General features: G+C 46.9%; 1 protein-coding gene across 2 annotated transcripts in view; it reads left to right on the forward strand.

Annotated features, from left to right (window-relative positions):
• LYRM7 (LYR motif containing 7) overlaps positions 1 to 25,406 on the forward strand; it is an 84,729-nt gene that overhangs the window by 48,923 nt on the left and 10,400 nt on the right. Inside the window, exon 1 of one of the 2 annotated variants that reach the window (XR_005882969.1) lies at positions 8,754 to 8,842. The exons of the other annotated variant lie outside the window; for it this stretch is intronic. The gene's annotated coding sequence lies outside the window, so the exon portion shown is untranslated. Of the gene's footprint in view, positions 1 to 8,753; positions 8,843 to 25,406 lie in introns of those variants that run through there. 2 annotated transcript variants of the gene reach the window in all.

A 25,406-nucleotide genomic window follows, 5' to 3' on the forward strand; every position in this document is an offset into this window, starting at 1 on the left:
AGCAGGGAGCTGGATGGAAAGCGGGACTGCTGGGATTAGAACCAGCGTCAATATGGGATCCCGGCATGTTCAAGGAGAGGACTTTAGCCACTAGGCCACTGTGCCAAGCCCTGCATTGCTGGTTTTAACATCTGTTGCCTTCCCATCCCCCGCCCAACAGATTAAATGCCCACACTCCCTCACCAAATCCCCATAGCTTACTATGGATCTTGACCCACACAGATGAGTGGCAAAAAAGCCTATGGAATGCAACTGAGCTGTGTGAACCTTTCTTAAAGACCATTTCTTTTTTTTTTTTCCTTTTTTTTTTTAATTTTTTTTAAAGATTTATTTTTATTATTTTTTTATTGGAAAGGCGGATATACACAGAGAGGACAGACAGAGAGGAAGATCTTCTGTCCGATGATTCACTCCCCAAGTGAGCGCAACGGGCTGATACTATGCCAATACGAAGCCAGGAGCCTCTTCCGGGTCTCCCACGCGGGTGCAGGGTCCCAAAGCTTTGGGCCGTCCTCGACTGCTTTCCCAGGCCACAGGCAGGGAGCTGGAAGGGAAGCGGGGCTGCCGGGATAGAACCGGTGCCCATATGGGATCCCGGGCGTGCAAGGCGAGGACCTTTAACCACTTGCGCCACTGCGCTGGGCCCTAAAGACCATTTCTTAGGAATTTTCACAAAGAATACTTTTGCCCAAAACCTGACCTCTTTTTTACAAATATTTATAATAGGGTTTGGATCACCTCTTGTAAGCTTGGATTTTCTACCTTGCATTATACATGTTTGGCTGTATTCTGCTTTCTTCTGAGTCCCTCCTTGGAGAAGGACCACTGTCAGAGCAACTCTGAAGACCACCACCCAGAAGTGACACAGATTGAATCTTGGGCCCGGTGTGGTATCCTAGCGGCTCAAGTCCTTTCCTTGCACACAGCAGGATCCCATGCGGGTGCCAGTTCTAGTCCTGGCAACCCCACTTCCCATCCAACTCCCTGCTTGTGGCCTGGGAAAGCAGTCAAGGATGGCCCAAAGCCTTGGGAACCTGCATCCACGTGGGTGACTCAGAGGGGTTCCTGGCTCCTGGCTGCAGATCGGCATAGCATCGGCCATTGTGGTCACTTGGGGAGTGAATCATTGGACGGAAGATCTTCCTCTCTGTCTCACCTCCTTCCTGTATATCTGACTTTGCAATAAAAATAAATAAATATTTAACAAAAGAAAAAAAAAAAGAAAGATTGAGTCTTCAGGTGGTTACTGTGTACTGTTCCTTTCCAGCTGTTTCTCAGTTGCTTTGGTGTTCATTCTAGACAAATGCGTATATTGACTTTAAAAAAAATCATGCTTATATATTAAAGGAGAAACAGGAAATAAATATGTAGTCACTTGGTAATGTTACTTTGAAAGCCAGCGTAGAGTGAGCCCGTGAAGAAGCTATCAGGACCCCTGCGTCTCCCATCGGAGTGCCTGGTTCTTCCTGCTGATACAGTCCCTGGAGGCAGCAGGTCAAGGTCAGCCTGCGGTCCACATGTGAAAACTGGCTTCTGGCCTCAAAATGGCCTAGCCTTGGCTGTTGAGAGTGTTTGGGAAGTGAACTAAAGGATGGAATTGCGTTATCTATCTATCTACCTTCTTCTCAATTTATCATTTTGCCTTTCAAATAAATCTTAAAAACTAAATTGATGTTTTAAAAAGTTACTCTATGGGAAAGGCAGATTTACAGAGAGAAGGAGAGACAGAAAGAAAGATCTTCCATCTGCTGGCTTACTCTGCAACAGCTGGAGCTAAGCCTATCCGAAGCCAGAGGCCAGGAGTTTTTCCGGGACTCACACGCGGGTGCAGGGTCCCAAGGCTTTGGGCTGTCCTGCCTGCCTTCCCAGGCCACAAGCAGGGAGCTGGATGGGAAGTGGAACAGCCAGGACGTGAATTTGCACCCATAGGGGATCCTTGCAGCTGCAAGGCAAGGATTTAGCCACTGGGCACATAAAATGAATTCCTTATTTTTTATTTTGCTTTTTATTCATGAACTACTGGAAATTTAAAAATATGTATATGATGTGTCCTGTATTTCTATTGGATAGCATTGGTATCTTTCAAGTTATAATTTAGTTGCTTTCACTATTAAAAACGTTACCGTAAAGTTGTGGAAAAAATTCCCCTGTAATAATGAAGACAGATTATTGATATTTCTATGTAAACTATTTCATCTACTTCTCTCTAAACTAAATTAGATAGGTACTATTCCTACTTTAAGATGAGTAGGCTAGAACCTAAAGAGGTTAAGAAAATTGTCCATAAGTTCAAGATGAACCAGTTTGCAAAACCAATCAGTATTTGCATTGGACATTTGGCCTAGGTACTTGGGCCTTGCTTGGCATTCTTGCATGTCTGCGTACCAGATTGAAGTACCCTGCTTCTAATCCTAGCTGTCCTCGTTTCCTGCTAATGTGCACCCCGTGAGGCAGGAGGTGACGGCTCAAGGTGTTCATTCTCTGCTGCTTGTGCAGGAAATCCAGGTTGAATTTTGTGCTCCTGGCTTCCGCCCAGCTCAGCCTCGGCTGGCGTGAGCATTTGAGGAGAGAACCAGCTGAAGCGCTCGCTCGCGCTCTCTACACGTATCTCCCTGCCTTTCCAATAAAGAAATTATTTTCAAAATGTCTACCTGATCTTGGAGGATATTCTGTTTTACCATCCAACACTGCTCATCAACTCTCTTGTCAATCCAAGGACCAGAACACTACGTAGCTAGAAATTCTCCATGCATAATTTTAAGGACTTTCCAGCTTGTTTCTCCAAAATAAAGTCACATCTGCTTTTCACCCCAAAATAAAAAATTGACATGTTTTTCCCCATCTGTCAGATTATTAGGAATTTCCATCTTTCCCCACAGGTTCCCTCCTCCCATGTAGATATAAACATGGGGGTCCGGTGCAGGAGCTTAGAGGTTGAAATCCTCACCTTGCATATGCTGGGATCCCATATGGGTGCCAGTTCTAATCCCGACTGCTCCGCTTCCCACCCAGCTCCCTGCTTGTGGCCTGGGAAGGCAGTCAAGGACAGCCCTAAGCCTTGGCACCCTGCACCTGTGTGGGAGACCTGGCGGAAGCTCCTGGCTTCAGACCAACTTAGCTCGGCTGCTGCAGCCACTTGGGGAATGAACCAGTGGACGGAAGATCTTTTTCTTTGTGTCTCCTATAAATCTGTGAATCTGCCTTTCCAATAAGAATAAATCTTAAAAAAAAAAGATGTAAACACAGGACTGTTGACTAATACCTGTGAATTGCTGTCTGTCTTTGTGGCTTCAAAATAGAGTGAAAACTTAGGTACACTCTCTTTGCATATTTTTTTAAATTTATTTTTATTTGAAGGCAGAGAAACAGAAGCAACGCCTGCGAGGGCCGGAGCAGATCCCAGGACTCCACTGTGGGCAGCAGTGTTCAGGCAGCTGAACCACCACCTGCTGCCTCCCAGGGTGCAGGGCAGCAGGAAGCGAGACTCAGGAGGAGGAGGCAGGACTCGAACCTAGGCAGTCCCCAGTGTCCCACCACCCTCAGGTACATGCTTGAGGTGGGAAGGACAGTGCACAGCTGGTCTAGATAAGGATTGATTTCATGTCAGTGACTGCGTGGTTTCCTATTGCAGCTTAACAACTTAATACAAAGTTAGTGGCCTGAAACAACACCCATTTATTAGCTCATGTTCTCTGTAGGTCAAAAGTGCAGCATGGTGTGAACGAGGCTCTCTGCTTACAGTAGCACAGGCTGAACACAAGGCCTTGCAGGTCTGCCTTTAGCTCTGCAGCCCCTAGGGAGGGGATCTGCTTCCAGATCAGCAGAATTCAGCTCCTCGCGGGTAGAGGGTGCACGTCCCCATTTTCTTGCTGGCTGTCAGCCAGGGACCACGCTCTGCTCTTAGAAGCTGCCCGTACCCTCCTCGTCTTCAAGCCAATAGTACGGCATCATGTCTGTCTCTTGCTTTGGATCTCTTTAACTTCTCTTTCTGCGTCTAGCCAGAGGAAGCTCCCACTTTTGAGGACTCACGTAGTTAGAACAGGGTCACCCAGAGAATTTCCTTATTTCTGTAAGGCCAATTATGACACATAACCATGAGAATGGCATCTTGTCTTGGTACATGTAGATTCTGGGGGTCAGGGCATGGAATAGTTGGAGTAGGGCATGCTGCTTTCTTAGCCATCTGCCCACCACAGTGCCTCGGTGACACAGCTCAGTGGCAGTGCCAGGGGGCAAAGTACCGGCATCCTCCCAGGTACTTAGCTGAGCCGGACTGAGCTGAGTCACTAAGTAATGCTTACTGAGGAGGACTGCTGCTGGACTGTGAAGACTCCCTGGCTTTCTCTTGACCTGAATTTACCCCAACCCCAACCCCAAGTTTTGTTTTTTTTCTCATCGTAAACTTTGTGAAAGCAAGTCACAGGTCTGTGTGTTAGGAGGAAGTGGCAAGGTGTCTGTCCCATGTGTTACAAGGACACCAGTCCCCAGGTGCTTTGAGGGCTACTGGATGCTTCCCTCGCCCGCTTCTTGCTGGGCTGTGGTGAACCATGTCTGCTGCCCTGTGACTGGAGGGACTTCCTAACAGGCCAGCAGGGTCCGTTCTGCTGGTTCCTGGGGCAGAGAGCTTCCTGAGGATGAAGGGTGGGGAGAGGCGGAGAGCGTGTTCTCCATCAGCAGTCCTGGTGCAGAGCCTGCCGCCAGCCTCTGGGCTCCATCTTTCCCTGCTCTTACAGGCCAGTTTGCTGCTGCAAAGGTCACAGTCCATCCTGCTGCTTGCCCTCCCTGTGGTCACGCCCTTAAGGTGCTGGCTTCTGGACTTTGGCTTACTGAGCTTTGTGTGTCTTAGGTGTGCCACATTCTCTTTCTCTGTATGGTGCACTAGTTAGTTTTCTTGTAGCTGACTCTTTTTCCCTTGACTTTCATAGATATTTAAGGGAACTTTTGTTGCTCATCAGAGGAAAATCCATGTTACTTGCCTACATTTGAGGGTGTTTTCAAAAAGTTCCTGGGATATGCTTTATGCAAGAATTTAAAAAATGTTTTGAGCCAAAACAAACTTTTAATTCTATGTTTTTCCCCATGCATCTTGTTTTGAAGTGTCCTCCTCTGAGTGTTAACTTCAGAAAAGAGAACGGGTCAGTCACACTGGGCTCTAACCCTTCCTCCCTTCCTCCCGTCCCCAGAAGATTCGTCCATCCAATTGCTAACGTACATTTGGAGTGAGGGGCGACACCGCAGTCAGATCACGGGGTCCGGGTTGAGGCGGGACATGCTGTGTGTATCTTCGTCTTCTTCTCCACAGCCTTGGCCCTTGGACGCTACTGAAGGGTCCCACCCAAAACCCTCCACCAGGGGCTTGCCATTCACAGCTCAGAGAGCACCTCTTCTATCTGAACATCTGCTGACCTTCTTTCCAGAGGCTCACCTTGAATTGCTCTCCCTCTGAGAAGCCTTTTCTGACCCAAATAGTCCTCATTGATGGCTTCAAATGCATTCACAGGCTAATGTGTCTCATTATCCCAGTCCTTGCTCTGGGACATTTCATTAAGGACAAAGACCATGCTTTATACCGAATTTTCCCACAGTACTTGGTATGCTACCTGGCAGTTAGCAGGCATTCAACGAATATTTGTGGTTTGATGAGCAGTGAGGATCAGTTCTCGGTAAAAGTGTGAAGCAGTTTAAGTGAGGTTGTCTTCTTCCCAGTGGATGTTTCAGGCATAGAAAGCACCACTGGCTTCTTCTCCAATTTTGTGATTTTTCTCCTTTCTCTGTAAGATCCATGTGTTTTCTCATATTTCTCTATCTTCCTTGGTTACAATGTATATGCCACGTGTCCTGTTTCGTTGACTCAATAGTTAAGACACCTGGTGTTTGCACCTAGATTTTATGTTTCTTATATATGTCTTACAATTTTTGTGTATCTTTTATCACACCAAAGACAGATCACATATAGAACAGATGCTCAATATATGATATGAGGATGTTATATCAACAAAAGAAAATGTATTGTATCGTTTGTTTCTTGGAATATCCTTCCTAAATCTTTGGGGGGGAAAAAAAAACCTAAGTCATGAAGCTAATTGATATAACATTAGTGAGTGGCATTCACCACTTTGTTATTCATTTCCAAAGCATAAGTATAGAAAAATTTCTAACTTTATGATAAAAACAAAATGTTCCCTTTGCTTTTACTTTCTTTTGGTTCACTTGGCCAATTCACATGTTCCTTTCACAGTGACTTAAGTCTCTGTAGCTTTACCAAAACTGATGAGTCTTTGCATCCTAAGTGGTTTGCTTATACTTCTAATTAAGAGTGATGATTTATCATGCAACCGTGGACACAAGTAACTATTAAACCAGAACAAGGGTCACCCTGGACAGACTAGGAAGTATGGTCACACTACGTTGAAAGTGCAATAAATGTATATTGTCATTCAACTGTAAAACTGTTCTGTTAGATTTGGGCCTTATATCTTTCAGCTTCTTTTGTTGCCTGGAACCGTTCTTGGAATATTTGTGGTGGTAAAGATAGTAGTGCCCTTTTAAGATTCTTCATTTAATTGGATATTATATATCTCTTTTTAAAAAGATTTATTTATTTTTATTGGAAAATCAGATTTACAGAGAGAAAGAGAGGCAAAGGAAAAGACCTTCCATCTGCTGGTTCACTCTGCAGGTGATCACCATGGGCGGAGCCGAACTGATCTGAGGCCAGCAGGCAGGAGCTTCTTCTGGGTCTCCCATGTGGGTGCAGAGTCCCAAGGCTTGGGCTGTCCTTGACTGACTGCTTTCCCATGCTACAAGCAGGGAGCTGGATGGGAAGTGGAGCAGCTGGGATATGAACAGTGCCCATATGGGATCCTGGCACATGCAAGGCAAGGACTTTAGCCACTAGGCTACTGTGCTGGGACCAAGATTTATTTAGATTTTTTTTTAATTATTTACTTTTTTAAAAAGATGCTTTTAAAGGTGGAATTACATAAAGAAAGGGAGAGGCAGCGAGGCCTTTCATCCACTGGTTCACTACATAGCTGCTGCTTTTTCTAGACTATCCTGGGGTCAGGATCTGAGGTGGAGCAGCTGGCTCCCAGATGGAGTACCAGCACTGCAGGCAGCAGCCTTCCTTGCTACACCGCAGATTTAGTCATTTGAAACTAAGAATTGCAGACAGATCCATACATAGGTCTTCTATCTGCTTGTTCACTCTCCAAGTGGCTTCAAGAGCCGGGGCTGAAGCCGGCTTGGGCTGAAGCCGGCCAGGGCTAGGAGTCGGGGTGGTTCTGCCGTGTGAATCCCATGGCCCAGACACTGCCTACCCACTGCTTGCCTGTGCAGGCCATTAGCAGGAGGGAAGTGCACCGGAAGTGGAGCCGCCAGGACACAATCTGTACTGTACAGATGCTGGCACTGCAGGAGGTGTCTTCATGTGTCACAGTGCTGGTCCTTGTTTTGAAGATTTTTTTAAAGGTAAATCTATGTAACAAAGCAAAAGATTATAGAATCAGGCCAGTGCGAGAGCCTGAGCGTTGACAAGTAATCCTGACAGTAGGTTAGGCCAGTGTGTTCCTTCCTGTTGTCCTTGAGGCCAATGTTGCCACTTGTTACAGAGCAGCAAATGTGCAGAACAGGCCCTTTTGTACTACCACAGTTGCATTTTAATCACACTTTTAAATGTACGTTATGTGAATAAATTGTGAAGTGACAACTTTCTACCCTTGGCTTTCTTTTAGAAGAAGTTTGCTTGGTAACGATTTTAAGGATAGCGCAAACACATCCTGATATTGACTCTGGTGAAAGCTGACACTGAGGGAACGATGTTCCAGTCCTTGAGTTGTAGTCCTTCCAGAACATTCAAGTAACAAGTGGCTGGAGATGATGTCTGAGAACTAACAGGGAAAAAGGCAAGGACTCCGCGAGGACTTTAGTTTTAACACACGAAGTATGGAGCTGTTAGTGGGTTTGGATCAGATGGGGCATGAGTTCATTCGCTTTCTTTTAGAGAGACATTCCGACTGTTGCTTTGACAACAAACTAAGCTGGAGGTGACCAGAGACCATGGAGCAGGACACTTGTGGCCAGAGGGGTTGGGGTAGCAGCAATCGCTGCCTCCCCAGGACCTCATTAGCACGTCATTTTCTAAGGACGCGTTTCAGCTGTTAACACTGTTCGCCTCTGGGGGGGCATCAGGTGTCTCCGGCTTAGGTAAAATACACAGCCGGAGGCCCAGGACACCTGTTCCCACACCTATCCGATACCGAGTGGGCGTCCTCGGCCGTCCCAGGACTCCGCCCTTCGCGTTACCGGGACGGTGGCACGAAGACTCGTGCCCCGGCCGCCCTCCCCTCGTCAGGGCGCACCCGCCGCCCCGGGCCGCGCGCAGGCGCCGCCCCTCGCGGGGAGCGAGCCGGCCCGACCAAGGCGGGAAGGGACTCTCCCGCGCGCCAGGCCCTGGTCGCCATCTTCCGGCGCGTCCGTCCCTTCCCGCGCGGGCCGCAGCCCCGGCTCCCGGGCTCCCCTCAGCCTCGCAGGCGGCTAGCCGATCCGCACGGGCCGCACCGCCGGGGTCCCGGTCGCTCGGCCGGGCCGTGGGGGCGGGACCTCGGGCGGGGCGGGGCCTGCTGGGGGCGGGGCCGGCGCGGCGCCCCGCCCGCTCACCGCGCCGAGCTCGCGCCCCGCCCCCGGCCCCGCCCGCCCTCGCGCGAGCCTGGGCGGGGAGGGCGGGGCCAGGAAGAGGCGAGCGCGCCGGGGAGCGCAGCTGCGGGCGTGGGGGTGGCAGGAGCCGCGGAGCCGGCACCGAGAGCGGCTGCTGCCGGAGCGGGCGGCCGAGACAAAGGCCACGGTGAGTCCAACGCCGGCCGCCGTGGCGCGCCGGGCCTCGGGCCGGGTCCCTCGCGGTCCTTCCGGGCGGGGCCCTGAGAGCCCCGAACCCCCGCCCCGAGGGCTCCGGGCGAGCGCGGCCCGGCCCTGTCCGCCGCGCTGCGGGCTGTGGGCTGAGCCTGCGGCTCCATTTTCAGGTCTGGGCGAGGTCGTCAGCCCCGGGGGACCCCTGCCTTTGGGCTCTTCCCGGGGTCCCTGGGAGGGGTGGGTAAGAAGAGCTCAGTTGGAAATTCCCAGCAGGCGGCGGCTGAGGCGGCGGCAGAGCAGCAGCAGCCGCCCGCCCGGTCGCCCGCCCGCCGTGAAATGGCATTGCAGACCCCCTCCCCCGACTTTGCGGGTGTCCAGCCGGGACGGTGCGGCGAGGGGGGCGCGAGGAGGGCCCGCGTCCTCCGGGTGAGGGGCTGGGAGGGGGCGGGGACCCGAGGCGCCCGGGACGGGACGCGCCCGGGGCTCCCGCAGCGGCTGGCCCCCGGCCCCCGGGGTCGGCCGAGCCGGGGCCACTCGTACAGGTTGTCCTGCCGGGCGCGGGGAGGGCGAGGGGAACTCGGGTGTGGTAGGTGGCGGCCCGCTGATGCTGCCTTTACTAGCTGAGAAGCAGCCGCGGTCGGCTGACGACGGCGGCTTGTGCACCGGCAGCCGCGGTGGGGTTCCTCTTGAGCCGCAGTTATTTTAAATGATAAGCTTCTGCAGGCGAGTTTGCTGGTGATGTGCGGTTTGCACAGTTGAAACGTGTTGTTGCAGCGCCTGGCGTGTAATAGACGCTTCGTAAGTGTCGGTCGTGGGAATGCATGAATCTCGTCCCAACTGGTGCTCTCGAGGCACTCAGATTGAGGAAGGTTGGGAAGCAACACGTAGGTTCTCTCCTGTGCTTGGTTGTGGGTTTTGCTCGACACCTAAGTGTTGATGAGTAGTCTGCTGTTACCAGGATTACCCATATAACACGATGTGGAATCATTTTGAGCAAAGTTGTTAGGCACTTTCTCTGAAAAAGCCATTGCAGCTCATTTCTTTTGGAAATAATGGAGGAGATAAAGAAATACTGGGATTTTAAAATTTTTCTAAGATTTAACTTTTTCTGTTTCACTATAGAGTTTAGGTGATTTTGAGGGATTGTGGCATGGTGTTGAGCCTCTGCTTGAGTAAGGAAGAGCCTGGAAAAAACTGATGTCCTAAAGATGTAATTAAATGTGGCCGCCTCCTGAGCTCCTTAAGCAGCTGTGGGGAGTTGAGGCCTGTGCGGTATGCTGGATTGCATGGGTGAACAAACCCCATGCCTTCCCTCCTGCACGTGAGCGGGCGAGTGCAGGTGGGGGCCCTCTTCTGCCGCTGGTGTCTGCTGCAGGTTAGGAAACCCCGGGGAATTGCAGGAAATGTGGGAAATTGCAGGAAACAATGTGGGTCGGAACAGGCTTTTTAAAGGTTAATCAGTAACTTCTTAAGGATCAGATTATTTGGTTACATTTTTACGCTGCCAGTGTAATAATGTTACATTTTTTCAGGATGGGAGGAAGAGGTTTAACAGTGTTTCTCCTCTGAATTTCATATTTCGGAGATTTCGGTGCTGTGTTTATTGAAGGGTAATGCACTTCTGGTTCTGCTTTCTGTAAATAGTTTTTGGGGTAGCAACATTTTCCATTTTTCAAAGGCCGGAGAGGTCAGCAGTGGATTCATGTACTTTCAGAAGTGTTTTGAAGGAAGCATCTTTTGGGGGATATTAGGCCTTGCAATTTACGTACAGATGCAGTATTGACTTGATACTGCTGGGAGGGAACAGTTATTAAGTTGAGGATCCGTGTTGGGACTTTTATCTAGTATTATAAAGCGTGGCAGGCCTGGCTCAATAAGTTAGTGGGTGAAGTCTTCGCCATGCATGTGCCAAGACTCCATATGGGTGCTGGTTTGTGTCCCGGCTGCTCCGCTTCCTGTCCAGCTCCCTGCTTGTAGCCTGGGAGAGCAGTCGAGGCCGTCCCAAGTCCTTGGGACCCTGCACCCATGGGGGGACCTGAAAGAAGCTCCAGGCTCCTGATTTCAGATTGGCTTAGCTCTAGCCATTGTGGCTGCCTGGGGAGTGAATCGGCAGAATCTTTTTTTTTTTTGGTGTCTTCTCTCTGTAGATCTGCCTTTCCAATAAAAATCTTAAAAAAAAAAAAAAAAACTTGGCAAATAACCCTTATTGGAGAGTGAAAATTTGTAGTGTTGCATTTATTCTGAACATAAGCTTGCATTGTCTGTATGTAGTTTCATGTTTAAAAAAACAGTATGGTTAGGCACGGTCAGGCCCTTTTAGCCGACAGCAGACTCGCTGAAGAACAGTCACTTAATGTATTTCTTAAAATGTGTCTCCATGCGAAATGATGTCATTGTGTTTCATTTTATTTGGCCTAATGGAGTCTAGTTTAGATATATTTTTTTAAAGAATTATCGCAAAGAATTTTTTAAAGATTTTATTGCAAAGTCAGATATACAGAGAGGAGGAGAGACAGGAAGATCTTCCATCCGATGATTTACTCCCCAAGTGAGCGCAATGACCGGTACTGCGTTGATCTGAAGCCGGGAGCCAGGAGCTTCCTTCAGGTCTCCCACGCAGGTACAGGGTCCCAAGACTTTGGGCCATCCTTTCCCAGGGCACAAGCAGGGAGCTGGATGGGAAGCGGGGCTGCTGGGATTAGAACCAGTGCCTATATGGGATCCCTGCGAGTGCGAGGCAAGGACTTCAGCGGCTAGGCGACCGCGCTGTTGTGTGTGTGTGTGTATATATATTTTTAATGCTTACATAGCTGAGAGGGATGCATTCCGATGTGGGCCTCTGATTAGGGTGGGGAGGAAGGGCAGGCGTGAAGGAAGTTGAGTAGGACTAATGTTTCAGTCTTTTTTTCCTCCTGTGTTCTGGGGAGAAGGGGGAGAGGTGTGCTGTAAACCACATCAGTACCTGGGGGTGGGGCCAGGCCTTTGACTCTTTAGAGACCTCATTTTGGTGATAAGTGTTCTGAGGCTCTTACTTGAGTGGTTGTGATAGTTCTGAGAAGTTGTTGGTTTGGTTGTTCGGGGTTGAGAACTTTGCAAGGTCTGTTGGCAAAATCCACCTTAATGTGTCCATAGACCAGGAACATGCTGCAGACCTTGGTCAGGAGGTTTGTCCAGCCTGCTCTCTTCCCATCCTCCAATGAGGCGGTGGACGTCCCCTGCTGGCTCAGATGAGCTGGCGGTCTGGACATGCTGTCCGCTGCGCAGACATTGGCTGCTGAGGCGACCCAGTGCTAATACATGCATAGTCAGTTTAATATGTGTCACAGTCTTGATCTTTGCAGAATGGTGTAGGTAATCGTTCTAATGGTTAGCTTTTAGTTTGGGTGTACCTTTTTACTTAACCAGTGTTGATATGTTATACGTTGTTGAAGCAGTTATGTTTGAACTTTGAGTTTTTCGACTTCCTGTTAGCTTTGCGTGGTTATTGTTTCTAAGAATAAGGAGCAGAGTTGTCCCTCTGATTGTATCGGTTAGTCATGGAAGTGTTTTTCAAATGTTGTATTTCTTGTGGGAATAGTTTTTTGAAGTATACTACTGGATCTGGTTTTGCAGACGCCTAAGAGTGGATGCGGATGGAGCCAGATGCAGGGCACCGTGGGCACACTGCTGTGTAATAAATGCTTGGTGTACTGGGGGAGGGGAACAGGTGACCTGAACGTCCTTGGACTTGAAAACAACCTGTTTTCAAAGGTTATTTGTACCTTGGAGCAGTGTATAATTTTAGGGACTAAATTCTAGCATGATCCCATTTTAAAAATGTTACAGTATTTGGAATGTTGGTAGTTTTTTTTCTTTTTAGATTTATTTTTAATTTTTATTGGAAAGTCAGATATATAGAGAGGAGGAGAGAGGAAGATCTGTCCGTTGATTCACTCGCCAAGTGGCCGCAACAGCTGGAGCTGCACCAATCCGAAACCAGGGCCCGGAGTCCCCTCTGGGTATCACATGCAAGTGCAGGGTCCCAAGTTTCTGGGCCGTCCTCCACTGCTTTCCCAGGGCACAAGCAGGGAGCTGGATGGGAAGCGGGCTGCTGGGATTAGAACCTGCGCCCACATGGGATCCTGGCACATGTGAGAATTTAGCTGCTAGGCTGCCTGCCGTGTTGGGCCCGGAATGTTGATAGTTCTTTGATTGAAGTCTGTGTTTGTGGGGTTCCCTTCATTTTGTGTAGGGCTTTTTTTTTTTTTTAATTGGAAAGTCGGACACACAGAGAGGAGAGACAGAGAGGAAGATTCTCCTTCTAATGACTCACTCCCCCAGTGGCCAGCCGCAGCTGCTGGAGCTGCGCTGATTGAAAGCCAGGAACCTCCCCAGGTCTCCCACTCGGGGCGCAGGGACAAAAGGCCCTGGGCTCTCCTCGACTGCCCTCCCAGGCCACAGGCAGGGAGCTGGATGGGAAGCCTGGGCAAGTGCCCATATGGGATCCTGGCGCTTGCAAGGCAAGGACTTCAGCTGCTAGGCTACCTCACTGGGCACGTGTAGGGCTCTTTGGAATGATTTAGAATGTTTCTTTCCTCAGATGTAATTAATCAAGTAATTGAGAATGATACTGAGTTGTCATATTGCAGCCCTGTCCCGATTTCCCTATATGAGTTGTGAGGGTTTGTCAGCAGTTTTTACTAAGCAGTTTTAAAGTGCTGTGAAACTGATGTCTTAGATCTAGGTTGAGATGGGTGGCTCTTAAGTTTGTAGGCTTTTTTTTTTTTTTATCATGTGTTTAGCTTTCTCTTCTGCTTTGGGAGTCAGGGATGTTCAGTTTTGTAAGATTTCTCTCTGCATTGTACTGAGTGTGACTTTGTTCATATTGGTTTCGATTTCTGTGGCAGGAGTTTTCTGTATTCATTCTATTTACTTGCTAGTTAAGGTAAGGGCATTTAAACCATTTTTTTTTTCATATTACCTGGTAAAACTTGTAATTCGGCTTATTAATTATCAACTTTGTGCATCCTGCCGCATCAGCTCGAAGCTTAAATGCAGTGGGCCTTTCTGTGGTACTGGCAGCTAATGAACACAGTAGGATTTAGCTGAATTTACTCTGCTTCTCATCTAAAGGGAGTTTCTGAATTGAAATCCTGAAGACTTTGGTAGTAAGTTGTTAGCCCAACTTTATGAAATTTCTGTGAAGGTGTTTTAGTCAGAATGGATTATACAACCTCCTGGGATCGATGTTTGATGCCCACTTTGGCTGCCAGTCTCCTCTCGTGCAGACCCTGGGAGGGTTCCAGCGTCCGCAGAGGGACCTGGGTGGAGTTCCTAGTTTGGGCTTTGCACCTGGGGCTGGGGCTCAGCAGCGTCTGCTGTTTGTAGGCGTTTGGCGCCTGAATCCGTAGATGAGAACACCTCGTGGTCTTGTTCCTTTGCCTCACAGTCTTTTAAAATCAAAATTCAAAGGCAAATGCACTTCTTCCTGGAAAGCATTGGATAAGTGCACATGAAATACAGGTGCTGTTGAGTGACCACATGAGAAAGCCTGCCCTTTCCATTGTTTTGCTTACTTGGTTAGGAATTTGTTCTGAGATTAAGAAATCTTTATGATCAGATTTTGTAAGCATCTTGCACTAAAATATGCATTTTTAAGCTTGATGTATCTTTGATTTTTTGCTTGGTAAAGCAAAAATGAATCATACCACATTCAGTGCTTTGTTCGTTGTGGGTAATGAAGGGATATGATACGTTTCAGCAGGAAACAGCCCCTTTCACTGTGCCTTCAAACTGACTCGGGCTGATTTTTTTCTGTGCCTGTGGTTGAACTCTTAAGCAGAGAACTCGGCCAACACTTGCCAGGCCCTGTTAGGTGCTCACACCCATGGTCACTTGTCAGTGGTAGTCCTGTGTTCACCATTCAGAGGTACGAGGTGGTGTTGAAACTCTCGGACAAGTCAGAGCTGTTCCTGTCCAGCTCGGACCTGCTGCGGACCTCAGGAGCTGACTTTGAGTCCGGTCAGCTGCTGCTCTCACTTGGCTGGCTCCTCTAAAAATTGCTGTTACTGTTGGGGTTCAGCTCCGTGGGACTGGAGCCCTGGGGGCAAGTGTGCTTTCAGTGCAGCTCAGCTGATAGTGATTTTAGTAGATTGCTCAAAGCTTTTTTCTCTAAGTGCTGGAAATGATTTGGTGGGGGATTCTGTGTCTGGGGACCTCCAATTTTAATGACAGTGATAAGAACTTTTCTGTGGCTGCAGTTTTGCTTTTCAGTTTCCCTCAGTTTGCCCCAGGGATTTTTGCTCTGACGTTTTAACCAGAACTGTCCCTGGTTTATTAAGGTTATTTCAGACAACATAGTTTGAGTGTTCAGGCTTTTCCATTCTTTCACATCCTTCTGTTGAGTACTCCTACTTCAGCATCACTTCCAAGTGCCTGAGGACCTACAGTCCATTGCTGTTGCCTTTTTTGTTTGCTTAAGAAGCCTTAAGCTGCTGCAGTCCACATCCTAGCGTGAATATTTGCCCTGTTTTGGTGGTCTGGCTGATGCCCCTAGTTCCTTTGTATTCCTCCCTTTGTTGTCCTGACCTGACCAGTGCTCCCAGCCCTACACCATTTGTATCCATTTCTACATAGTGAGGAACCTGCAGCCTGTAACCTTGGCAGTTGAGCATGCTTTGGGAAAAAGCTCGTTCTCACACAGGTGTTCCTGAGATACATAGTCTCCGGTGAGAAGGGTCCTGTGCTGCACGCAGCGCGGTGATCCTGGTTCAGTCCATCTCCACTGCTCCAAGGGACCGCTGCAAGCCTCTGCTCCAGTCTCTGGTACCTCGTTTTCTTCTTCGTTTTCAGCTAATGACTGGGCTTTCCTGTATATTAAAAAAGGAGGGGCTTGCGTTGGGGTGTGGCAGGTGAAGCTGCTTGCCCGTGATATGGGTTCTGGTTTGGGGATTGGTTGCTTGACTGTATTTTGCTGCCTGCTAATGGCCTGGGAAATTAGCGAAGGATACCAGGAGTGTTTGGGCCCCTGTGACCACTGGGAGGCTGGATGAAGCTACTGGCTTCATCATGTCAAAAATGCAGCCATTTGGGGAGTGGCTAGTGGATGGAGAAATTCTCTGTCTCACGTAAGCAAATGTAAACAAATAATTTTTTAATGAAAACAATCAGGAGAAAACTTGTTTCCTTGCATCTTTACTTCTGTTGCATTTCCACATTTCCTGCTGTTCTGTCACCATCACTTCCACACTTTATTTGTTCTGTCAGTGACACTGCATTGATTGCAGGCTTGTACAAGCCCATGTTCTGAACTGTTCTGTTTTTACTGGGCTGTTTCTACCAGCATCACCCATCCTCCCCAGTGGCATATCTTTGTGTAATTAATCTTGTCTAAAAACGTTGGTATTTGCAGTCACGGACATTCCCTGTCTGGTGGATCCATTACAGTGTTTACTTTCTGCCTTCTGTGAGGCGGCTGTGTCTCAGGTCACTGGTGACCTCTTCCTTGGTAAATCCCCTCGTGTCACTTTGTCATCATCAGTGTCTCGCTGGGGAGCAGCAGTAGCAGCATTTGACATGTCGCGATTACTGTTCCCTGCTTCCTTTCTGTTGCGGATGCTGCTGCTGCTGTGCAGTTGGCCTTGCTGCTCCTTTGCACGGCCCCTGCTCTGAGATGTGAGGCAATGTGAGGGCTGGGTTTCAGCCTTTTCTGTACTTGTATTTATGTTTACGCTTGTGATCTCATCCTGTCTAGCTAGAATTATGCTATTTCAAACTAAAGATTATCTTAATTTTAATTATCTTTTGTAAGCTCCATTTAAAAAAACTGCTCAGCATTTTCAATTAGATAAAATGTATCCCATATTCAACTAAAAAATTGTTCTCAGTGCATTCTTTCCCATTTTATTAAAGTCAACTAAATCTAGTTTTTGGAGAGACAGATACTTTTTCTGCTGGTTCATTCCCTAAGCGCTGTGGTTCATTGCCACAGCAGCTGAAGCTGAGCTGACTAAGTAGGGAGCCAGGAGCTCTTGCAGGTCTCGCTGTGGGTGCAGGTCCCAAGGCTGCGGGCTGTTTGCTTGTTGCTTTCCCCTTCTGTAGGCAGGGAGCTGTGTTGGAAGTGGAGCAGCCAGGACGCAAACCCTGTGCCAGCCCCTTGTTGTATACCTTCTGCTTTCTTATTCTTTTCATCTAATTCAAATAATCGCAAAAGGGTGTCCTTTATTTACTGTAAAAGAGGCCTTAAAATATGGGAATGTGCTGACTGGTGCCACCTGTCTGAGCCCGCAGCGTCCCTTGCCTGTGGTACGTCAGTAGCCTGCTGCTTTCTAGTTCTGCTGCTGCTTCTGCTCTTTGCTCAGCAGAGCGACTGTGGAGACCTCTGCTCTGACAGACTCTGCAGTGGCTTTCCATAAATAAAAGTCAGGACACTTACAGTGTTTACAAGGCCTTCCATGATTTGTATCTCCTTCCTCTGATTTCCTGTCCTGGTTTGTCTTTAGTGTACCCCACTGCAGCCACATGAAACCTGCCACGTTTGTCGTGCTTTAGTGCATCAAAACAGCCCTGTGGAGCCCCCAGCATTCAGAAGTGGACAGCACAAGGCAGGCACTTGGCTTTGCTGAGTAACGTGGGTTACTCACCTGGCTACTCTGTCTTCTCCTTATATGCATGTTTTTTGAAAAAAAGATTTTGAACTTCACCCAGAATCCTGTAGGAATTAAGTAGAAGCATATTTGTGTACAAGAAACAAAGGTAAATTTTGGGTAAATTGTGAATGGACAGTGAAAACAGTAAAATAACGAGAGTCAGAGGAGTTAGGAAAGGAAGATTGGTGGAACAAACGGAATTCAAAGAAGGAAAGCCTGATGTGAAAGTAGGGTGACATAACAGAAAACCCAATAAACTAGTTCTGGCTGGCCTATATTTCTTGTAAGTAGCTTTTTTTTTTTTTTTAATTCTGCATGTTGGTGGTTCAGACACTCAAGGTTGGGCCATTTCTTTATTTTTGCTTGTTTTGTTAAAAGAATCAGGGAATGTAGGCTTAAGTGAAATTGGTTACCAAAACATATTTTTCTATTCTTTTCTAAACTTGTTTTGTTAAAGCAGTTACTGTTAAAATGCCTGATGGTATTCTTAACATTTTGTATTCTTGGGTAGAAAGCTCAAATAGAAGCCTCGGAGTCAGAGGGAGAAGCCTTGAGGATGCAGCACTTGGTTAGTAGATCTTGCCCTGCCGTCATTGCCCTGTGTCTTTAGGGCCCACCCCTAGTAAAGGGGCAGCACCCAAGTGGCTACAATAGTGTTGAGTACTGTTTATTATGTACAAACACACATCATTGCTCTTAAGCTGGAAATGCTTGAACATTATTATTATTATTATTTGTTACATTTTTGACAATGCTTGAACATTCTTATGTGCATAACAGGGAGCTGGGTTGGAAGCAGAGCAGCTGGGCCTTGAACCTGTGCCCATTTAGGATGCCACTGTTACAGGTAGCTATAGTTTGATATTTAGGTAGGGAATCTAAAAACAGGAAATTCATGATGTGCAGAGCTCAGTATTTCGTTCTGAGAAAAGCTTTTTTTTTTTTCAATAATTTTTCTCTTAGCTATAAGGTCCACCCCCCCCCACCCCCGTTGCTTTAAAGTGTTTTAGATGCGTCTTTGAAATGGGTAGCTTAGAAGTTGCTGAATGAATGCCACTTTTGTTGACTGTGTTTGAAAGTCAGACACAGATCCTGCATCCTCTTAGACCGCTTATTCATTCCCAAAATGCTCACTGTAACCAGATGGGCCACATTGAGGCTAGGCGCCTGGAACACCATCTGGATCATGCTCGGGAGTGGCAGGAATTCAGCTTCTTAAGCCATCACCTGTTGTCTACAGGAAGCCCACAAAAGCAGGAAGCTGAATCAAAAGTAGAGGATCTGGGAGCATGAAGCAGATACTTGGATGAGCACCCAGGCATTTCAAGTGGCGTCCTAACTGCTGTGCCAGAAGCCTGCCTTGAGATGATGTTTTAAAGTGCATGTGTAGTGTCCTGTATACCAGGCCGAACATTTTCCTAGTCTATGTGATATGCACTAATATGTTGTAGTCATTTGTCTTGTGTAACTTTTGTGTGGCTGTAACATGGATTTGGGTCTCATGACAATAGTGGTATGAGTATATTTTTGTATAAACAAAAAGAGTACATCAAAATGTTCATGGAAAGCAATATTTTGATGCCAAATATTTTGGATTCTATGTCTAGCTCTTTTGTAACATACTTTGTAAACTTTTTGAAGTGTCCTTATGTTGTATAGCTTTTGTAATATGCAGATATTTCACAGATGCTTGATATTTTACTTGATTTGGTGTTTTTCAAATTAAAATATATGACCATTGCACTTTTTAAAATAGATTTTTGATACAATTTAGTTGGCGCTGGGCTCTCCCCTCCCCCACGATCCCTCCCCTTTATTCTGTTCTCCCCTCCTGGCTCACAGTGTGTGTCCATCGTGAATTTTCCCAAGTCCATCACTGGAGTGTCTCCCAGCCATGTAGGAGACTCATTTCGTTGTGGGTTCATTCTTGTATCCTGAGGCCCTAATGTGGGTACTGTGAGGATTAGATCTTCGTTGTTTATGGCAGTATCAATAGCAGTGAGAAAGGGACATTGACCATTTCAGGTGATTATAAACAATCAGCCTCTTGTGGATGGTTGCACTTTTAAAGTCTTTACCAAATGCAATCATTTTAGATGTGTTTGCAGTTTCCAAGTGATACATTTTATACACTAATTAGATCATCTTTGTTGAAAATTGACATGGTCTAACCTGAATTTGTAAACATTTCACATGTGGAGTAGCCATCTGGAGATGAATATTTCTGAACTGATATGTCCTTACTGTTGATTTAGCTAAATTTGTAGTTTGAAGTCTTCTGTAGTAGTATCGTGCTTTAGCTTGTGTGTATTTGCATATAGATTATAAAATAACCAAATGGTCATATTGAGAAAAGTGAATTCAATTGTTACGTGCTATGCATGTCTCATAATGGGTCCATTAAAATAATAAAAGTATATAGTCATTAATTTTACTTATATCTTATAAAATATAAAACCATTTGTAGTATATGATATTTATATATTTTAAAATATAAAAAATAAAAACATTTATTATGATTTTATATTTTATAAAAGTTATGTGAAATTGCCTTCTAGTCCTCTCAGAATAAAATATAAAGCATTCTCACCTAGAAAATCTAAACTTGGGACCAGTGTATGTATAATTTGCTAATGTATATAACAAGTTAATCCTCCACCTGTGATGCTGGAATCCTGTATGGGTACTGGTTCAAGTCCTGGCTGCTATACTTCCTGTCTATCTCCTTGCTAACGGCCTGGGAAAGCAGTGGAGGATGGGCCAGGCCCTTGGGCTCCTGGACTTACGTGGGAGAACCTGAAGAAGCTCCAGGCTCTGACTTTCGATTGGCCCAGCTTGGGCCTTTGTAGGTATTTGGGGAGTAAACCAGCAGATAGAAGAGCTGTGTCTCTTCTTATCTCTCTGCAGCTCACTCACACTGTAAGTTTAATTTGACCTTGGTGTGCTCTCAGATCATCTTAATCTTGTCTACTACATTCTAGCCATGTTCATCTGTTTTAACAGTTTCTCAAATGTCCCATGCTTGTTCTTGCCTTTGTAGATATTTTTTAGAGTATATATATTTTTGAATTCTTGTGTTATTTATTTAACAAGTAGAATTATATTTGAAGGGTAAGACAGATTTTTCATCCTCTACTCTATTCTACCAATGGCTGCCACAGCCAGGGCCTGGCCAGACTGAATTCCGGGAGCTTTATCTGGTTTCCCACACAGGGAGTTGGGCCATCCTCTTCTGTTTTCCCAGATACATGATCACGAAGCAGGATCAGAAGCAGAACTGCTGGGACTTGAACCAACACCCATACGGGATTCCTGTGTTTTAGGCGGTGGTATAACCTGTTGTGCCGCAGTGCTGGCCCCAGTGCTGTTTTAGATTTATGTGTGTAGTTGAAAGGTGGAGAGACACTGATTCAGCTGAAATGTGCACCACATCCAGGGCTAAAGCAGGCAGGAGCCAGGAGTCAAGAACTTCATGTGGTCTCCCTGTAGGTGGCAGGAGTTTAAGCATTTGGACCGATGTGTGCTGCCTTCCATGAGTTTGGATCAGAAGCACTGAGTGGTTGGACGGGCACTGACACTCTACTTGGTATGTGGGCATTCTGAGCCGTAGGTCAACCCTTATGCTGCAGTGTCTGGCTCTTGTCTGACAGTTTTTTTTAAGATCTGTTTGTTTATTTTTATTCAGATATACAGGGAGGAGGAGAGACAGAGAGGAAGATCTTTCATCTAGTGATTCACACCGAAAGTGACTGCAATGGCTGGAGCTGCGCCAATCCAAAGCCAGGAGGAAAACAGCGCGTGCGCGCATGCACACACGCACACACACAGCATCCATCTTCAAGCTGCTGGTTCCCTCACTAAATGTGCACAACTATTGTGCTGGAATGAAGCCAGGAGCCAGGGACACCATCTTAGTGTGTCCACCATCTTAGTGTGAGGAGTCCATTTCATTGCCTTTCCATCAGCAGGAAGCTTTGAAAGCAGAACTGCTGGGGCTGAAACGGGCATTCCCATGTGGGGTGCTGGATTCCCAAGCAGTGGCTTCACCTGTGCCACAACACCAGGCTCTGCTGGGTTTTTTTTTTTTTCCATAGCACTTGTTGGAATTCAAGAATTGTCTTTAGTTACATATTTTGATTTTTAAAATGAGGTCAGGCACTTCCATTTTGTTGATGTCTAAAGTCCAGAACGTCACCTAGCACTGAACAGATGTTGAATAGAAAACGTGTTGAATGAATGAAATCAGATGCCAGTTTAGTCTTTCCTGTGAATGACTTCAGTGGACTGAGGGATCCTGCCTGCTGATTGACTAGCTCAGGCTTGTATCAGTCTTTGGCTGGACCAGCTCAACAGGAGCTGGGAATTCATTGTGAGACTGCTGCGTGGGTGAGCCACGTGTATGCTTCTAGAACATGCACTCGAAAGACGATAGGGTCAGTGAAGGAGGTACTGGATTACAGACATTCCCACAAGGGTTGCGGGTGTCCCAAGTGGCAGCCTAACTGTTGTCTCAACAAGTGACCCGCTTGAAATTTTTTGCTTCCATAGAGGTTTTTGACTTTTTTATGAATATTTAATAATTGAGATTAGCATTGTGGCATAGTGAGTTAAGTTGCTGACTGCAGCACCAGCAGTGGATGCTGGAGACAGCTGCTCCACTTCTGATCCATCTTCCTGGAAATGCAAACGATGACCAAGGTGCTTGGGCCCTTGCAACCACGAGGCAGACTAACAGGACTTCTTGTTTATGTTCCCATCATCTAATGATTGTTGCTACGTAAATTTCATGTACAAAAATTGGCGCTTTTTTTTAAGAGAGATAATGAGCACTCCCATATACTGTTTGGCTGGACACTTGGAATGGGCTTGGGGGCGGGGCTGGAGCCAGGAGTGCAATGGAGATCTCCCCTGTGGTGGGCAGGGAGCCAGTGACTTGAGCTGTCATCACTGTCTCCCTGTGTCTGCATTACAGGAAGCTGGAGCCAGATATCGAACCGAGGTACTCTGATATGGGACCAAGCATCTTCTTTTTTTTAAAGATCTATTTTTATTGGAAAGGCAAATTTACACAGAGGAGGGACAGACAGATCCTTTGTCCGCTGGTTCGCTCCCCAAGTGGCTGCGACAGTCAAAGCTGAGCTAATCTGACCCGGAGCCAGGAGCTTCTTCCAGGTCTCACATTGGACTGTCCTCGACTGTTTTCCCAGGCTACAAGCAGGGAGCTGTATGAAAAGTGGGGACGCTGGGATATGAACCAGTGGCCCATTTGGGATCGCAGTGCATGGAAGGCAAGGATTCAGCCATTAGACTATTGCACCAGGCCCAGATCCAAGCATCCTAACTGCAGCACTTAAAACCTGCCCCTATTTTTATATATTTATTGCTTAACTGTATACTGAAGCTTTAGTTCATTCTGGAGCAAGCAAAAAGATTTTCAGATGCCTCAGTGTTGTTGTTTGTGTTATCGAGAGGTAAATGAGCCTGTTAAAGTGTCTTTTCGTGTTGAAGAAAGCAGATCTCTTTAAGTTGGCTAAAAGTCTAACTTTTTCCATCCTTGTTTTTGGAATGATTTACATAAATATACTTGAGTTGACTCCGTGCATTCCCACCCCCAGGTGAAGGTCTTATTGTAAAAGTCTTATTAAGGGTCGAAGCAATAGCCTAGTGGCTAAAGTCCTCACCTTGCATGTGCTAGGACACATTTGGGCTCCGCTTCCCAACCAGCTCTCAGTGGCCTGGGAAAGCAGTAGAGGACGGGCATAAACCTTGGGACCCTGGACCTGCGTGGGAGAAGCGAAAGAAGCTCCTGGCTTTGGATCAGCTCAGCTCTGGCTGTTGCAGCCACTTGGGGAGTGAACCAGTGGACAGAAGATCTTCCTCTCTGTTTCTCCTCCCCTCTGTATATCTGACTTTCCTATAAAAATAAATATTCAAAAAAAGTTGTACTGAAATTTTTATTTTGACAGGGAGCAAGGCTGTAAATAAAGCTATGATTAGAAACAGTGGTGGGTGGTGGGCCTGGCACTATAGCCTAGTGGCTAAAGTAGAGGATGGCCCAAAGCTTTGGGACCCTGCACCCGTGTGGGAGACCTGGAAGAAGCTCCTGGCTTTGGATTGGCGCAGCACTGGCCATTGCGGTCACTTGGGGAGTGAATCATCAGACGGATGATTTTCCTCTTTCTCCTCCTCTCTCTATATTTGGCTTTCCAATGAAAATAAAATCTTTTTTTTTTTAAGACTTATTTATTTTTTGGAAAGTCAGATATACAGAGAGGAGAGAGAGAGAGGGAGATCTTCTGTCCGATGATTCACTCCCCAAGTGAGCGCAATGGCCAATGCTATGCCGATCTGAGGCCAGGATCCAGGAACTTCTTCCGGGTATCCCACATGGGTGCAGGGTCCCAAAGCTTTGGGCCGTCCTTGACTGCTTTCCCAGGCCACAAGCAGGGAGCTGGATGGGAAGTGGAGCTGCTGGGATTAGAACCGGCGCCCATATGGGATCCCGGTGTGTTCAAGACGAGGACTTTAGCTGCTAGGCCATGCCGCCGGACCCGAAAATAAAATAAAAAAATAGCAGTGGTGGGTACGGTGTGCTCAGTCACCTCAGGACAGGGATTGCTTCAGCAGTGCACAGTTGCTTGCTTGCATTCAACTACCAGAAACCCAGAAGGGGCAGGCAGGCGTTCGGTCTGGTAGGACAGCAGTGCTCAGTGTCAGGGGTCGGAGTCAGTGCCTGCTGTGGCTGGAGAGGCAGACCTGCGTCGTGTGCCCAGCTCCTGGCTTTGGCCTTGGGTTACTGAAGGCTTACCCTCGTGATGGGCACCACTCTGTAAGTCCCCTCAAACCACGGGATTCCACGCTCATGAGAATTATTTAAGTCGTAGCCCTGGAGTAAAATATGGGGCTATGGGTATAAGTTCTTTTTTGTATTTTTGTTTTGCCTCAAGTCCTTCTGATGCCTTATGTTAAAATAATTTTAGAACAGTTTTGAGGACTTTCATTTTGTGTTGTGATGGCTGTTGATTACAAGGTGGTATTGCTGTCCTTAGTTCAGATTTTGTCAGGTAGTTTAGTTTTGAAGTAGTCTTCTTCAGTGCTCGTGCATTTAGAGCTGTGTGACCCACACGATGTTCCCCGTGCACCGCAGTGACGTCCGCTTCCTGGGGCAGGTTGCTGTCTGGCTTTGTGTGTTGTTTCTACCCTTGTCCTCTTGTGTTCGTTGCTGTTCACGGATGCCTGCAGTCTCTGCTTTATTCACTAGCCATTTCTCTTACCGCACTTCCTGGACGGTGCCTGCATCGGTGAAAACATGTTTTTTTTCATGTGGTAAAGAAAAAAACAAAAAACCATGTAGTAATATGCTGAGAAATGACACATGAATTGTCTAAAGTGGAGACTAGCAGTCACTAACTGAACTTTTTCAGCATGTTATTTCCTTGGTTTGTGAAGGAATATATAGGTAGGTGAATCTGGAGAGGAGTGTGTAGAATCATTCTATGTATATTTCTGTGTAAAAATTGGAATTTGTAAAAGCTTTATTGTGAATTTTTAGTCTATTTTCATGTTTTGAATAAAGTAGCACTTAAAAGCTTGAAAACACCGGGTAAGTGGCAGATGAACAACGTGTCTCGGGAAGCAGCGTGAGGGAGCCAGGAAGGTGGGGCTCGGGGTCGGACACAGCCCCGCGGAGCCCTCGTCTTGTTCTGTTTGCTGCATGGCACATTCTTACCCTTAGTCGTTTCACGTTAAATGACTGTGATTGGTGTTTTAAGACTCAGTGAGGTAACACACATAAGCCCTTTGGCTAGTTAGAAACAGTGTTTCATTTGCTTTCTATTACACCGTATTGATTTAGAATTTCTTGGACTTTGCACTTGAAAGTGAATTGCAGTCAGAAAACTGAAAATGAATGTGAGCAGGTGGACTCCTTTT

The sequence above is a fragment of the Ochotona curzoniae genome, unplaced genomic scaffold (genome assembly GCF_017591425.1).
Source record: "Ochotona curzoniae isolate NIBS_2020 unplaced genomic scaffold, NIBS_Ocur_1.0 contig_1, whole genome shotgun sequence".
Classification (NCBI taxonomy): domain Eukaryota; kingdom Metazoa; phylum Chordata; class Mammalia; order Lagomorpha; family Ochotonidae; genus Ochotona; species Ochotona curzoniae.